At 40.2% G+C, this 15000-nt stretch overlaps 1 long non-coding RNA gene across 1 annotated transcript in view; it reads right to left on the bottom strand.

Annotated features, from left to right (window-relative positions):
- Window positions 1–1180: 1180 nt before the first annotated feature.
- LOC122812785 overlaps window positions 1181–15000 on the bottom strand; it is a 366012-nt gene continuing 352192 nt past the window's right edge. Inside the window, exon 3 of the long non-coding RNA XR_006366562.1 lies at window positions 1181–1279. This is a non-coding gene — a long non-coding RNA (uncharacterized LOC122812785). The remainder of the gene's footprint in view (window positions 1280–15000) is intronic.

The raw sequence follows: 15000 nt of genomic DNA, 5'->3' as shown, positions 1-15000 counted from the left end.
AGAATTCGCTCTTATGCACTTTTGGCATTCTGCATTTTCAGCTTCATGGTTTCGGAATGATGAAATTTGAGATTTCAGCATTTCGAGCTTATGAAGTGGAAAAAAAATATATATATATATACATATATATATATATCTATCTATATATATATATATATATATATATATATATATATATATATGCCATGCACATCAGTCAGCTAGCCAGTATTGCTCATAATGTTCATAGTGTCACATACAGGTATAGCAGTGTCCCTAACACCTCCAGCATATGTTATAGTACCAGGAAAGTGTGCATGACTAGCCTCATAGACTGTGTATGTATCATAATAGTTGTACAAGTATGTTTGTGCAGAATCATCTCTTAACACTCTAAATAACGTATGTTATGTCAGAAGCATGGGATTATTGGCAGTATTATTTTAATATTGTCCATGATTATGGCTGTTTCTTTTAATGTTGTCCATGAGCCTTTACCTGTGTCCCACTTGCTGTAGACCTCTGCTGAGATTACAATCATATTAGGCAACTCAGTTTGTATGGCTTCACTATATGCACACTCCTCCAATTGTATGTCAGATGCCTGACAGATTTCCTCTGCATTATTCATGTAAGGATGCTTATCTCACACAGGCATCCTCCTCATTTTTATGTCACCTTGTGTGACAGTCACATAATAAGCATTTTCAGTGTGCATTCCCTACTGTGCCATATAGGCATATGATGATTGGTGTTGCTGCTACAACTGTCTTCCATTGACATACCCTTATGTGCTGTACATTAGGTTGTTTTACCTGTCCTCTTTCCCTATGTTCATTCCTATAATTCATTTCTGCAATTCATCTGTGTATTCCTATTCAATATACACACTTCCCCTGAGTGTTTATTTTACATGGCAGTCCATGTACCATTACAGATCATTTATATAGCTTCAGTATAGCATGCCAGGACTGGGATATCACAATACTCTGCACTGTATTTTTGCAGAATGTCCAGATGTGTTACTTATCAAATTTATGGCTTTCTGCCATATCACTGGGATGATCTCAGGACTGATATGACTCAGTATTACATACGTTTGAATTTCATACTTCAAATCCTTCAGAACATGTATTTTAACACAAACTTCTGTTTATTGGAGTACATTTCTATAAGGCAAATATGTCAGATATGTCCTACTTATGAGCCATTGTTCCCCCATTATGTTGGTCTTTGTCCAGGTGTCTTCCACTAAGAGAATGAGAGCTATCTCTGTAGCTCTGGTGATCATTTTGGCATTCTGCAAAAAAACACAGACAGTCAGTGCTCTGATTAAAACAGGATTGCTTTCCTTGTTCACTTATGTAATGCCCACATGCTGGGCCAGTAATCAAGGAGCCTGAATCCCACTGGAGAGGGATGTTCACTTGAAATAAAAATGGATACACTCAATATTTACAGATACATCAAGCACAGTTTTCCTTAAGAGCACCCAGGGAAAACATTCAGTCTGGGGGCTGTTTCGTGTCTATATCTGTCCAGAACCCGAGTAAGATTCCCTACTGGCACAGCTCAGAGTTGAGCCCTTAGCTGGGTTCCAAGTCCTACCAAACTCTCTCTGTGAAAACAGTGTTTTGTGTTTCTGCTCCAAGCAGCTGACATATACACTTTTTGAGATTTTATTTACACACACACACACACACACACACACACACACACACACACACACACACACACACACACACACACACACACACACACACACACACACACACACACACACACACACACACACACACACACACACACACACACACACACACACACACACACACACACACACACACACACACACACACACCTGGGAAAGCCTGGCCCAGATTCACCTGCTTTGCCCCATTCTTCCCAGACTATAAGGTAGTTAGCACTGCCACCAGAACACTTGCCAGCTACTTTAAGACTATTACAAGGGTACCCAATTATACTGAGTGAAACTGACATTAATTCAAATGGCACTGTTAACCAAACATTAAGGCTTTCAGGAGTAGCCAGAGTATTCACCAAATAAATATTTGCAAATACTCTCAACGCTTAAGTATTTTCTAGAAATGACCAGCCACATTGAAAAGTTTAAATATATTTAATAATAAATAATAAAAGAACATGAAATACTAAATATCTATTCAAAGTAAATTCTTGAGTTCCAGTCACAGGGAATATTAAAAATAACACTTATGGAAAGTTTCACACAGTTATAGAAAAACAGTATTAAGCTAGTCTCACTATCTATTCCTGATTGTCTAAAAGTATTACTGTTCATAGGTTCATAGGTTCATACTAGGCTATCTGCCTGAGGGCATTTACAAGCCTAGCCCATAGTTTTGTGGCTTACGCCACCCCTTTAGTATGGGGAACTATACCCATTATTTTGCTGTGCCTCTGTTGAGCAGTGACACTGAGGTAATCCCTGGGGTATATCTGCGATCTCCCATCCATTGGTCAAGATTTCTCTTGAACAAGGCCAGCGAGGTGCTCTGCCTCACATATACCGGGATTTTATTCCACAGCATAGGGAGTCTTTGGGTGATGAATCTATCCCTCCAGCACGTCCTATTAATAGCCGTGTCGAGGTTTAAGTCTCCGCCCTTGTGGCTCTGACTGATCTAGATTTTTGAGGTGAAGCATATTCATCAAATCTGGGTTTGACATGGCCTTGTATGTTAGGCAAAGGTCACCTCTGAGCAAGCGGTGCGACTGAATAGAGCTGGAGTTCTTTCAGTCGGGCAGCATAGGACAGATGTTTGAGGCCCTTTATCCTTTTGGTGAGGAACTTTTGTGGCCTCTCCAGCTGCTGCAAGTGTCGGGTCAGATACATTCCGAATGGGGCATTGTACTCAATCATTGGTCTGATGAGTGATGAGTATAGGGAGACTATGACCTCCTTGATCTAGATGAGAATCCCTTCATGATAAGGTGGGCAATGTAGAAGGTCTTCCTAACTACTTTAGCTACATGGGTGTCGAATGACAGACTACTATCAACCTGGGTCCCCAGGTCCCTGATAACTTCTTCTGTGCTCAGTGGATTGCCACCTATTTGGTAGCTAGGGTAACCTTGTTTTCCCGAAGGGTATGACTATGCATTTTTTGGCATTTAACTTTAGGCCATGGCTCTGGCACCAGTTATCCGTTTCTGTGAGACCCTTCTGAAGGATATCTGTGTCAGATGTGTTTTCTACTATGGTGCCCAGTTTGCAGTCATCTGCAAACTTTGTCAGCCATAACCCTCCTGTGTTTGCTTGTACTTCGGAAAAGTAGATGCCAAACAAGAGTGGGCCCAGGACTGAGCCCTGTGGTACACCACTTGTGACAGGCTTTGAGTCTGACATGGCGCCAGCAACTCTGACCCTGTGGGTTCTGTCATTCAGCCAGTTTGCAATCCATCTTGTGATGTATGGGTTAACATTTAAGCTGATGAGTTTTTCAATGATACCCGAGTGGGGTATTGTATCGAAGGCCTTCGCCAGATCGAGGTAGGCTGTATGGACTGCCTTTCCCTCATCAATGGCTTTGGTGACTGTTTCGAAAAAGTCAACCAAGTTTAGAAGGCATGATCTGCCTTTGACAAAGCCAAACTGGGATGGATCCAAAGTCTGCAAATTCCCTATGTCTTTATTTATGAGGTCCATTATGATCCTCTCCATGGCTTTGCAGATAAGGCTTGTCAAGCTAATGGGTCGGTAATTTCCAGGGTCGGTGGAGGCACCGCCTTTGTGAAGTGGGACCACAGTTGCAGTGCGCCACTCCCTGGGTACGTATCCAGAGGTAAGACTATGATTAAACAGCTGTCCTAGCTGTGGGTTTAATTCCTCGTTGAGTTCGTGGAGCAACAGCCGGGGACACCATCAGGTCCCATGGATGCTGTGTTTTTTGCTTTGGTGAGAGCAGTTCTCACTTGGGCGTTGGAGATGTTTGGGGGGCTGCAATCGCTTGGTATAGATATCTCTCCTTTTGGGGGGGAGGGGAGAAGTTTGCACTGAACCTGTCAGCCAGTATGTTGGCAATGTCTGTAGGATCAGTAATCTTCACATCATTTTGAACTAGTTCTGAGCATATCTGGGAGTTTCCTCCCAGGTTTCTAACATAGCTAAAGAAGGCCTTATGATTGTCTTTTGAGTCTTTAGCTATTTTTCTCTCAAAATTTGCTTTGGATGATTTTATGAGAGCTCTTAGTTTTTTACTTATAGTGATCAAGGGTGTCTTACCTTTTAAGGATTTTGCTCTATCTTGTAGTAGCTTCCTCCTTTTGTTGTAGAGATTGTTTATGGCTGGGGTCCACCAGACTGGACGCTTGCCTTTGGTACAAAGAGTCTTTGTTTTGCTTGGGATTGCCTTATCCATGCAGTCCTGCAGGTGCTGGTAGAAGGCATTTGTAAGTGATTCAGCGGCTTGAGTACTGTTTTCCGCCCGGCTCGGGGCCTTAAAGGAGACCACACTAGTCTTTAGAAGTGTGAAGTCGGCTTTCAGAAGTTCTTTACTGTGGTCTTTTTATTTCAGGTGGGGTGGGATGAGGACCTCCAGCGAGATTAGTTTGTGATCTGATCTCACCAGTGAGGGGTATACTTCCGGTGTTGAACATTGTGCTCCCATGTTCGTGATGATGAGATCAAGTATGTTTTCTCCTCTTGTGGGGATGGTGACTAGTTGTTCCATGGCATTTGAGTTTATGAATTCCAGGAACTTTTGGGCTAGGGTGTTTGGGCTTGAGTAGTGTTCCCAGTCTATATTAGGGTAATTGAAGTCACCTAGTATGATGGTGTTTGGTGATACATTTATCCCCTCTAGTGTTTTCAGGAAGGCCATGTGAGGTTCCTGAGTTTGTGAGGGTGGCCTGTAACATGCTACAATTTGCAGAGCAGTCTTGCCTATGGTTAATTGCACCTGGATGGTCTCCGATGCATCGTGCGTTGCCACCAGTCTTGAGGTGTGGGTGTCTTTGATGAATATGGATACCCCCCCTCCTTTCTTGGTATTGTCCGGATTTTGGGGCCGGAACGCATGATAAGAGGTAAAACCTGATAGTGCTGGGGTGCTCTCAGGAGCCTTGAACCAGGTTTCTGTCACTGCACAGACATCGATGTTCTCCATACTGAGAAGGGCCTCGAGTGCAATCATTTTGAGATTTAGACATCTGGCATTGAGCAGCATTACCCTTAGTTTTTTTCCTTTTTTGTGTTCTAGGGTGGTAGGTTTAGAATTTGAGCCTTGCCTAAAAAAGGCACTATGGGGGTAGCAAGAGCCTTTGCCAATATCCGGAATCCCAGGGGTGACAGGTGCAAGCCGTCCCTTGCGAAGCAGCATGGCTTGTCCAGCATGTCATCCCAGGCAGACAGACATTGGATCCCCTTTGAATGACACCAGAGTTTAAGCCAATTCTCTTGTTCTTACTTCCTGTTTCCTACTTACTGAATAGAGTAAGGCAAGAAGGGTGAGTGGTCCTTGTTGTCAGATCCAAGACAGAAGACTTCAGTCTCCTCTAATATTAAAACATTATTTCTGTACAGAACGACATGTTTTCTGCACTATCCCCCATCATTAGAAGCTATCAGGGTTTAGCACCTATGTGCTACAATACACACAGATAGAGCTTTGCTCAGATGCAGTGCAGCTGCTGGAAGCCATAAAACAAAAAAACATTTCACTGTTCCTACAGGAGCTACCAACTATTCTCTAGCTCAGACATTGCGTCTCTGGCTCCATTCAAAACTTTGGGATAACATCTTTATGGCTTAACCCATAAAGGAGTTTAATTTCAGATATATTTTTCAAAGCCAGGTGGATTAAGATTAACCTCTTCACTTCCAGTATATGCTGTTACAAAGTATATTTATTTATTTTTTTATTTTGCATTTTTTAACTGGGAACGACTAACTGGACAGAGGTCCTTTTTCAGAGGAGGCTCGGGGGACAAAAGATCCAGAAAAATACAAATACAAATAGAAATTGGTGTTTTACAGACATGTAAAAATGAAGCACAATGTTTCACAAAATGTGTAAGAAAGAAGAAACAGTGCCAGTTACAGACTAAACAGAGGCTAACAAACTTATGGGAAATTACTGCATTGATAGTAAAAAAAAAAAAAAACAGGTACTTGAAGAATACAGTTCTTTATCTAAAAACATTCACATTATACATCATCATGAGTAAAATACAGTTTACTAATACAGTAGGCTATTTCCCTATAGACGTTGTTAATACTATCAGTGAGGATTTCATATATATTTTTTATTTATTTTAAGGACAATAATTTGCAGAGAGACTAAAGAAGGTCTATCCAGGAGTGTTACAGGAAAATAGGTAGGTGTATGCTAAGGGTGACGTAAGGAACTTTTTAAATTGTATAATAGAGTTACTTGAGGTTATTATGGTTGGCAGCTTATTCCATATTTTAGGAATGTAGTTATAGAAGAAAGAATTCTCAGCATCGTTGTTAGCTTTGGAGGTTAGAGTGAAGACATTGACATGTTGTGTATGGATATACAATGTTTTGGAGGGCAGGTGTTTTATCAGCTTGGTGGAGAATTTTGTCTGCAAAGATTAGTTGGTTAAAGTGCTGGAGCTGAGGAAGTTTTAGACAATTTAGTTGTTTAAGAGATGTACAGTGATGTGACTTATAAGAGGCACCAGTAGCAAACTTTTCTATTTTATTATAGCAGGATTATAGCTTGATTAAGTCAGTTTTGCAGTGCTTGGTTAATATTGGGGAGGTGTAGAGAAGGGTTGATAACGTGTGTATGGGTTATGGTAGCTTTTGTACTTCCTGTAAGAAATTGTTTATTTCTGTACAGGAGACCTAGTTTCCTGGGAAATTTCTTGATGGTTTGTGCTATGTGAATATCAAATTTCAAGTTATTGTCAATTTCTACCCCAAGCAGTTTAGAGTGTGTTATTGGGGTGATCATTGTTTTATTTTTGGACATGATAGTAAATGACTGGAAAGCTGGGGGGGGGGTCAAATTGAGCTAAAGAGAAGTAGCTTAGTTTTGTTAGGGTTGAGAATGAGCTGGGAGTTAGTGAGCCACATTTCGACAGATAGAAACAAATCTTGGGTTATGGTATGGAGGGCTTGTAGTGTGGGGGCTGCAAATATTAGGGTGGAGTGGTCTGCTTATTGTATTACAGAGGCATATGGTGTGGAGGTGCTGAGTTGGTTGGTGAATATAGAGAAAAGTAGAGGTCCAATAATGGAGCCTTTTGGAACCCCTAAGGCAAATGGCACCAGATAGGAGAGGTGGTTCTACCACTGGATGTCTTGCAACCATCTTGCCAGGTAGCTTTCGAACCATGAGACAGAGGATTTACTAAGGTTTGGGGTGGAAATAATTTTGATGACTTTATTGGGATTGACCATATCAAATGTTTTGGATAGCTCCAAGAATATAGTAGATACATATTGTCCATTGTTTCTATGGTGACTACCTGTATTGATAAGGGACTTAAGTGCTGTGGTGGTACAATGAATGGTATGAAACTTATGTTGGGAGTGTGATAGTTTTTGTGTGAGAATGGAGTTCATTAGTTGGGTGTGCATATTTCTTTCTAGTATCTTGGATAATGGAGATAGGATGGAAAATGCATGATAATTTGTAAGTTCTGTGGAATTACCTCCTTTGTGTAGTGGTAGAATATAGTAAATGACTTTCAGATATTGATTGGTTAATAAGTGTGGTTATTGGATGGGCTATTGCTTCAGCTACAATTTGTAGAAAGTCAGCTGGAAGGTTATATGTGGTTAGGGTGGTTGGTTTCAGTTTTTGAAGTATTTTTTATAGATTTAACAGCCACTGGGTGTAAGCTAAATTGGGGGTGTTATTTTGGGTGCTGTGCTGGAGGAAAAAGGGGTAGAGTTGTTGATGGATGATGCCTTGAGAGTTTGCTAGGGCTCAAATAGTTTTTGTGAAGTATTTATTGAATTGAGTTGCTATATTGTCAGAATTGTTAGTTGTTTTTGGGTTAGGGGTAGATGATTTACCTTGACGAAGTATGTTATTAACTGTGGTCCAGAATTTTTGAGGGTGTTTTATGTATTTATTCTAGATATTGTGGTAGTAGTTGATTTTGTCTGATCTCACTAGCTTTTTGACATTGTTCATAGTTCTAGGTATGTTTGTCTTGTGATTTAGGTTTTGTTTTTGTGAAATTGTTCTCACGCCTTGTCTCTAGCCTTGAGTAGAGATCTACATTCTTTAGTTAGCCAGAGGGCATAATTTGATTTATTTCTAACAGTTCTAGGAAGCACATGGTGGTTTAGTATGTCCAGGAAGGTGCTGAAGGAGTTTACTACATTTTCTAGAGGTAGCTGTTTTAGTGAATCCCAGTATTTTGTGCAGAGAAGAAACTGTTTGGGTTAATTTTTTTTGTTTCTGATTAAGCAGAAAGTGGTCTGAATGGATTGGTGAGTATGGGTCCTAAGAAGAAAGGTTGGGTTATGGTCACTTAGGCTGTCAGGGAGACAGCCTGTTTGAGATATTAAGAAGGGGTTGTTAACCAAAATCCAGTTGAGGATTGACTGTCATTTGGAAGCCTTGTCAGTCCTTGTAGGGGATGTAATGATTTGGATAAACATATGGAGGTTAATGTGGGTTGAAGGATTTTGTGAGGAGCAGTCAAGACAGTCAATACTGAAGTCCCCTATCAACATTTTTTCTTGCAAGAGGGACATGGAGATCCAGTTAAATAAAATTTCCAAAGCGTGAATAGTATTGCCTGGTGGAATATAACCACCTATGATGTTAATGTTTTCGGGTTGATTTTTAATTTGGAAAATATACATTCAGTGTTGTCAAAGTCAGAACTGGATAAGTCTAAGTGGTCAAGTATTAGGTGATTTTTAGAGGATTGCTACTTCCCCACCCTTTCTTGTTAACCTGTCCTTACATAGAATATTATATTCAGGAGCTGTTAATTCATTGTTGCTAATGTTGGATTTTAGCCATGTTTTGTTTCATATTACTATGTCTGGGGAGTCTAGGGAGTGTAGGGCATGCAGGTCATGAACTCTATTTTCAGTACTCCTTACATTCATGTTAAGGAGGAGTAGGGAAGACTTTTTTATTTATTTATTTATTTATTTATGTATGTATATATTTTTTGGTGTAGTGATCCTAGGTTGAGTTTGAGCTGCTTGCTATGATGGGTGCTAGCATGGGACCAGGATTGGGGTGTATATTCCCAGATCAGTTTAACTGATTAAGTATGTGCAGGTATAGTTTGATAAGTTTGTTTAGTAGTTTTTTTTGTCTTTGAGAGGTGTGGGAAATTTTTCTTAGAGGATGGAATCTATTCAGATGATATTCCATGTTGGTGGCAGAGAAAAGGGTAGGTGCTATTGTATAGTTTGAGGTTTGTTTAGGTGATGATAGTGGTGTGGTTTGCCAGGGAGAAGGATGTTTGTGTTGTATCAGAGTACGGTAAGAGGTGAAAGAGTAAAAGAGTAGTAGGATAGAAGTAGTGACAGTTTGGAAGAGTTTTATTTGACAGTGAGTCATGGTAAGGGGGAGCAGTGTAATAGGGTAGTTTGAATTTTATTGTGTGGAGTGAGATAGGTATGTTATGTAGATTGTGGCTAGAATGAGTGTGTTAAGGTTGGTGCATGAGTATGGAGATAGACTGGAAGTGCCAAGGTTAGTGTGTGAGTAAGGAGTATATGTTGCAGAAGGGGTGTAGCTAATCTGCTTAAGTACTAATGTTGTAGAATATGGATGCTTTTCAGCTGTTTGAGTTAATTAAATTGATGTCTGCATTGTGATTGGTAGTTATGTGGGTGGGGCTGATAGATATAAGTGTAAATGAAATGGGTGGGGTGAGAATGGGGGTGGGGTGAGGAGCAGAAAGAGCCCGAGCATCATAATGGGGAATGAAGCAGACAGGCCATTGCACCTTGCACAGCTATGTAAGAAGAAAAACAATCAGTAAGGTAAGTAAGTTATGGTTGAAACAGAGCTTGTATAGTGTAGGAGAAAGGATAGAGGGGGCTTGTTAGAGGAATTTTCAGAGGAAAAAATAACCTTAGGAGAAAGTGAACAGGTAGCATGGCAAACAGAGTAGATAGAAGGAGCAGAGAGAGATCTATTAAGTGAATACATTGACCAATATAGAAGGATAATAAAGCTGGAGGTAGAAGGATAGTATTGTCAAGGACAATATACTAAATGTTTACAAAGTTTGCCAACTAAAGCAGGAGGAGGTATTATACTGAAGAACAAGGGATAGCAGAGTGGTATGGAGCAGAGGCTGCTTGGGAGAAATGAGGGGTGATGTATGATGGGAACCATGAAGTCAGAGACTGAGAGACAGAGACAAAAATTAACAAGACCAGAACATTTTCACATACATTCCCTATTTGTGGTCAAGGCTCCGGGGTAGTCAGTTCAGGCTTCCACCCATAGAGCTCATTTTTCTCTTTGGTCGGCTTTGGCTTGGGGGTCACTGTAACAACCATGGAGAAGGAGAGTTTAGTTATAGGAGTATCTCCTAATAAGAGTAGAAAAAAATATGTGTTAAGTAAAAAGTACTATTAATAGATAGAGAAGTACTATTAATATGCATTTAGTTCAGTTACACTAATACATGTACATTTATTTTCCATCCAAGAGAGCACACTGTTGACACATTTTTCACAGAAGCAAACCTCACAAATACATTTTCAGCACAAGCATCTGTACAAATCAGTTTTTATATAGAAATGATGTCTTTCAGCTTTTCCTGGTTAGGGGTCGCCACAGCGGAACTCCGGTCCACTAATGATTGGCAGTAGATTTTCACGGTGCAGAGTTGCCAGCTTGACGCCCAAACCATCAACGAAGGTACGCCCATTCACGCATGTCTTTTGGAACACCACTCGACCCGCGGGGAGGACATGCAGATTCCACACAGAAGGCACTCACCACACACTAGCTGAGAATCAAACGGGAGAACCTCTTGCTGTGAGGCAACAACGCTACAGCTGCACCACCGTGGATTAGTTTTTATATACAAATAACATATAATTATTTACAAAATTCCAGCTAGTTGTGTTGGCATATGTTACAAATCCACTGCCCTATTTCTCTTGGCATGGCTGGCAGTACCTCCTATCATTTTTATTTATTTATTTATTTTTTTACAGTTGTTGACCGGGATAATCTGACTGGTTACATGTCCATTTTTAGTGGAGACCTGGGGGGAAAAGCTCCAAGATAATAATACACATTGAACATTTAGTAAATGCTAGTTTCAACCAGATTACAGTCATAAGCAATACTAGCATTTAGCACATATAGTTCTTATTATAAAACACTTTACAAAACATAACATTGTTTTCAAAGTTAAACATACATAACGTTACATTCAGGTTTAAGACACACTGAGCAGCAGTTATACAATTGACCCTTCCTGAAATGGAATTGTAGAAAAAAGAAGTAGTTGAAGGTAAGGCACCTACAAAATTGAGAGGTCACCAGTCGGGGTTAGTGCAAGGACATAACCAATGAATTTTGAAGTATTTCTTGAGTTTGTTTTTGAATGGCATTACTGAGTGTTCTATGGTCAAGTCAACTGGGAGTCTGTTCCATATTTTTCCAACATAGTTGGCAAACAGAGAATCATCACAGCTGACATAGTTTACTGGCTGGCAACACTGTTGCCTGTCATGAAACTTTGCTTAAACATGCTTGAATATGCATGAATATGGTTTGCCCAAAGCCTACATGGAGTTTATTGAATCCTGGGGATAATCTTTCATTAAATGTTTTGGTGACATAGCTTTTCCTTTTTCAATGCAATCAGTGCATAATACTACTCCAATCCCTTTTAGTAAATATATTTAACATTGTTCTGTGTTTCCTAGGATCTAGAGGTGTGTTTAATGGGAATGCACAAAAAAAATCCATTTTGATATTAATAGAGTTTTAAAAACATATTTCTTAACTGTTTTAATAATTTATTGTATATATATATATATATATATATATATATATATATATATATATATATATATCTACAGAGTCTAAAGACTGAAATGAACATCCTTCTAAAGTTAATTTTATTAACCAGATGAAAGTATCGTTACATATTTCTAATTTATCATATTTGATGAGCTTATAAGAATTTAGTGAAATCTGCTCCTGTAAGCATTTCATTGACTAACATTGACTAGTATAAGTTGAGTCTATCCAGAGTATAATAGAGTTAAAATTTGCCACTATAAAATAAGATTATATATCTGGGAAGCTAATACTGCCATACTCCCAAAATCTTATGATTTCTATAAGCAATTCTTGGCTTCTTGTGATACCATAAGAATGAAGTTAACAATCTTTTTCCATTTCTTTAAAAGTTTTGCAGGTATTAAACCTATTGAATTCAATATGTAGATAATCTTGGATAAAATAATCATTTTAGTAAGTACTAACCTATCTTTAAAAGTGCAAAAAAATTAATTCCTCTGAGATTCATGAAGCTCGGTGCAAGGACGGCTTAGAAATGGCGCAGCAGCACCACATGCATATTAATGAAAGCACGCTGCCGTAACGGCCACATGCATAGGAAATGTGTACGAGTACAGGGGATGTGTCCAAGCGCTGCACGGAGGTGTAAACATGTCAGCTGCATACGTGCAACCTAAAATACTGACTAGTACAGCCTGCCTCTAATAGTAATCACTCCTGTCAGTGTCCGTGGATACTGAAATGCATGCAAAGCATACAAGACATCATTATGAACACCACAATAAGAAGTAAATACAAAGGCACATAGCTGAATATTGAGTCCCCGTCCCTCGAACAAAGATATTTAAAACCCCGTGCCTGTATTCCATTGTAGTGTCGCTAGTTATACCAAGTGGAAGCGAAACACATTATGTTAGCTCACCACCAATTGCCAAGCCTAGCCCAATGGTTTAGGTTACCAGCTATCCCACATTGTGTGTCCATACCAAAATCATAATAAATGGGAAATGTCCTGCGATAGTAGGACATAATTATGTCCCATATGTTATGTAATAGTCCCATACAGCACATATGTCCATATATAAAATACCTATATGTTACAAGAAACAGAATAAGCAAGTAAACTAAACAGAATAAGCAACTAAACTGCTACAACAATAAAAGCCTATATGTAGGCGTGAAACTAAAGTACTATCCTTTGTAATGACCATGGGTAAGTGTTGGACTGTAAACTCAGATGTGTGCCATGAAAATGTCCCATCCAGGTCATATGAAAAGGTGGCAACCCTACCAATGGTCAGAGCATTCACCCAATATCTGCCCATTCGCAGTCCAAGATGTCCTTGCCAGGACGGCCCATAGATGAACGGGTATTACCCGGGTCTAGCTACCATGTCATGAAAGATAAGTATTTGCGAGTACCTATTTGCGTGAAGTACATCATGTGGATGATCTGAAATGTTAGTGTAGACCTCACAACCATATTGGTCCCAGAGATATGTAGTGTACGCAATGTGTTCTGTTGACTGTGCCATGGGCCATCAACTAGAGAAGGGATGAATGTTGTTTGTGGAATATGGGGGTGGGGGGTGACAGGTAATGTAATAATTCACCAAGGGGAGACTGGGTTGGATGCACAATAGGTGAACTGGAGGTCTACGAGGGAGTGGTGGGTGAATCAGGAAGATAACCAAAGAACAAATATACACATCCGCAATACAATCCCACAAACATGTGAACATTAAAATGTGCAATACAGATGTACAGAAACGTTACCGGCACATACCCACATAACGGTCTGCCTGAACTGAGCCATCCAACCCCAACACACCTGGATACATAATTGAATACCCATCATCCCCATCACAGCACCCCCCCCCCTTTCCTGAACGTCCACCAAAACCAGCCATACTCGGACTGCTAGATAGGCGTGGCCATATCTACACATAGTGACCTCTACCAATATCTAGTAAGAAGTCTCACCCTAGGCATTCTCAGGATTGCAAATTATGTATCTCTTGCATGTATAACCCAACCTTACAGCTGTAAAGCAAAGATGGTCATCGGTACCCACAATTTTTGGATATCCCTCATGGGATATGTATCTACTCTAAACATTAGACTTGGTGTCACAACACAATGTCCAGTCCTGTATACATCTGGACACAAGTTGTTTGAGCAGTAGTTGTCCACAAGACTGCTCAGCCTCCAGCCAGTCCTGCAGAACCTACGACCCGGGATTAAACACCTGACCGTGATGCACATCTCCCCATGTGCATTATCGGGAATATATATACCCTACAAATTCACATAGTGAGAGTCGGATATAGGGGCTTAAGGCACTTTAAAGCAGACATAAGTAGGGTTACCACCTGCCCCACCTTGCGAGGGATTAAACACCTGTCTGTGATGCACATCTCGCCACGTGCATTATCGGGAATATATACCTTACATATTCACATAGTGGCAGTCGGATATAGAGTGCTTAAGGTGCTGTAAAGCAGACGTAAGTAGGGTTACCACTTGCCCCATCTTGTGAGGGACAGCCCCTTTTTGGGTAGTTGTGTCCAGACCAAATATAATGCAATGGAAAATGTCCTATGATTGTAGGAAATATGTCCCATATTTCATGTAACAGTTGCATAAAACAGTTATTTATGTAAAATACTCAAAGTTACTTGTTCGATTCTTGGCTTGGGTTGGGAGTACCTTCTGTGTGGAGTCTGCATGTCCTCCCTGTGGTCGAGAGGGTGTTCGAAAGACATGCATTGAAAGGGCATGCCTTTGTTGAAGGTTGGACATCGGGCTGGCAACTTGACACCATAAAAAACAACTGCCAATCATTAGCAGACTGGAGTTCCGCTGTGGCGACCCCTAACCGGGAAAAGCCGAAAGACAAACAACAACTCAAAGTTACAAGAAATAGATGAAGCAAACAAACCGCTACAAGAATAAGTGTACATTTAGGCAAATAAGTAAAGTTCTAACCTTTGTACTGACCATGGGTATGGGTCGGCCTGTGAGGTCTGATGTG

The sequence above is a fragment of the Protopterus annectens genome, chromosome 10.part0 (genome assembly GCF_019279795.1).
Source record: "Protopterus annectens isolate FY-2018-M chromosome 10.part0, PAN1.0, whole genome shotgun sequence".
Taxonomy (NCBI): domain Eukaryota; kingdom Metazoa; phylum Chordata; order Ceratodontiformes; family Protopteridae; genus Protopterus; species Protopterus annectens.
Note: the sequence above shows the minus strand (reverse complement) of the source record. Positions and strands in the feature narration are given on the sequence as shown.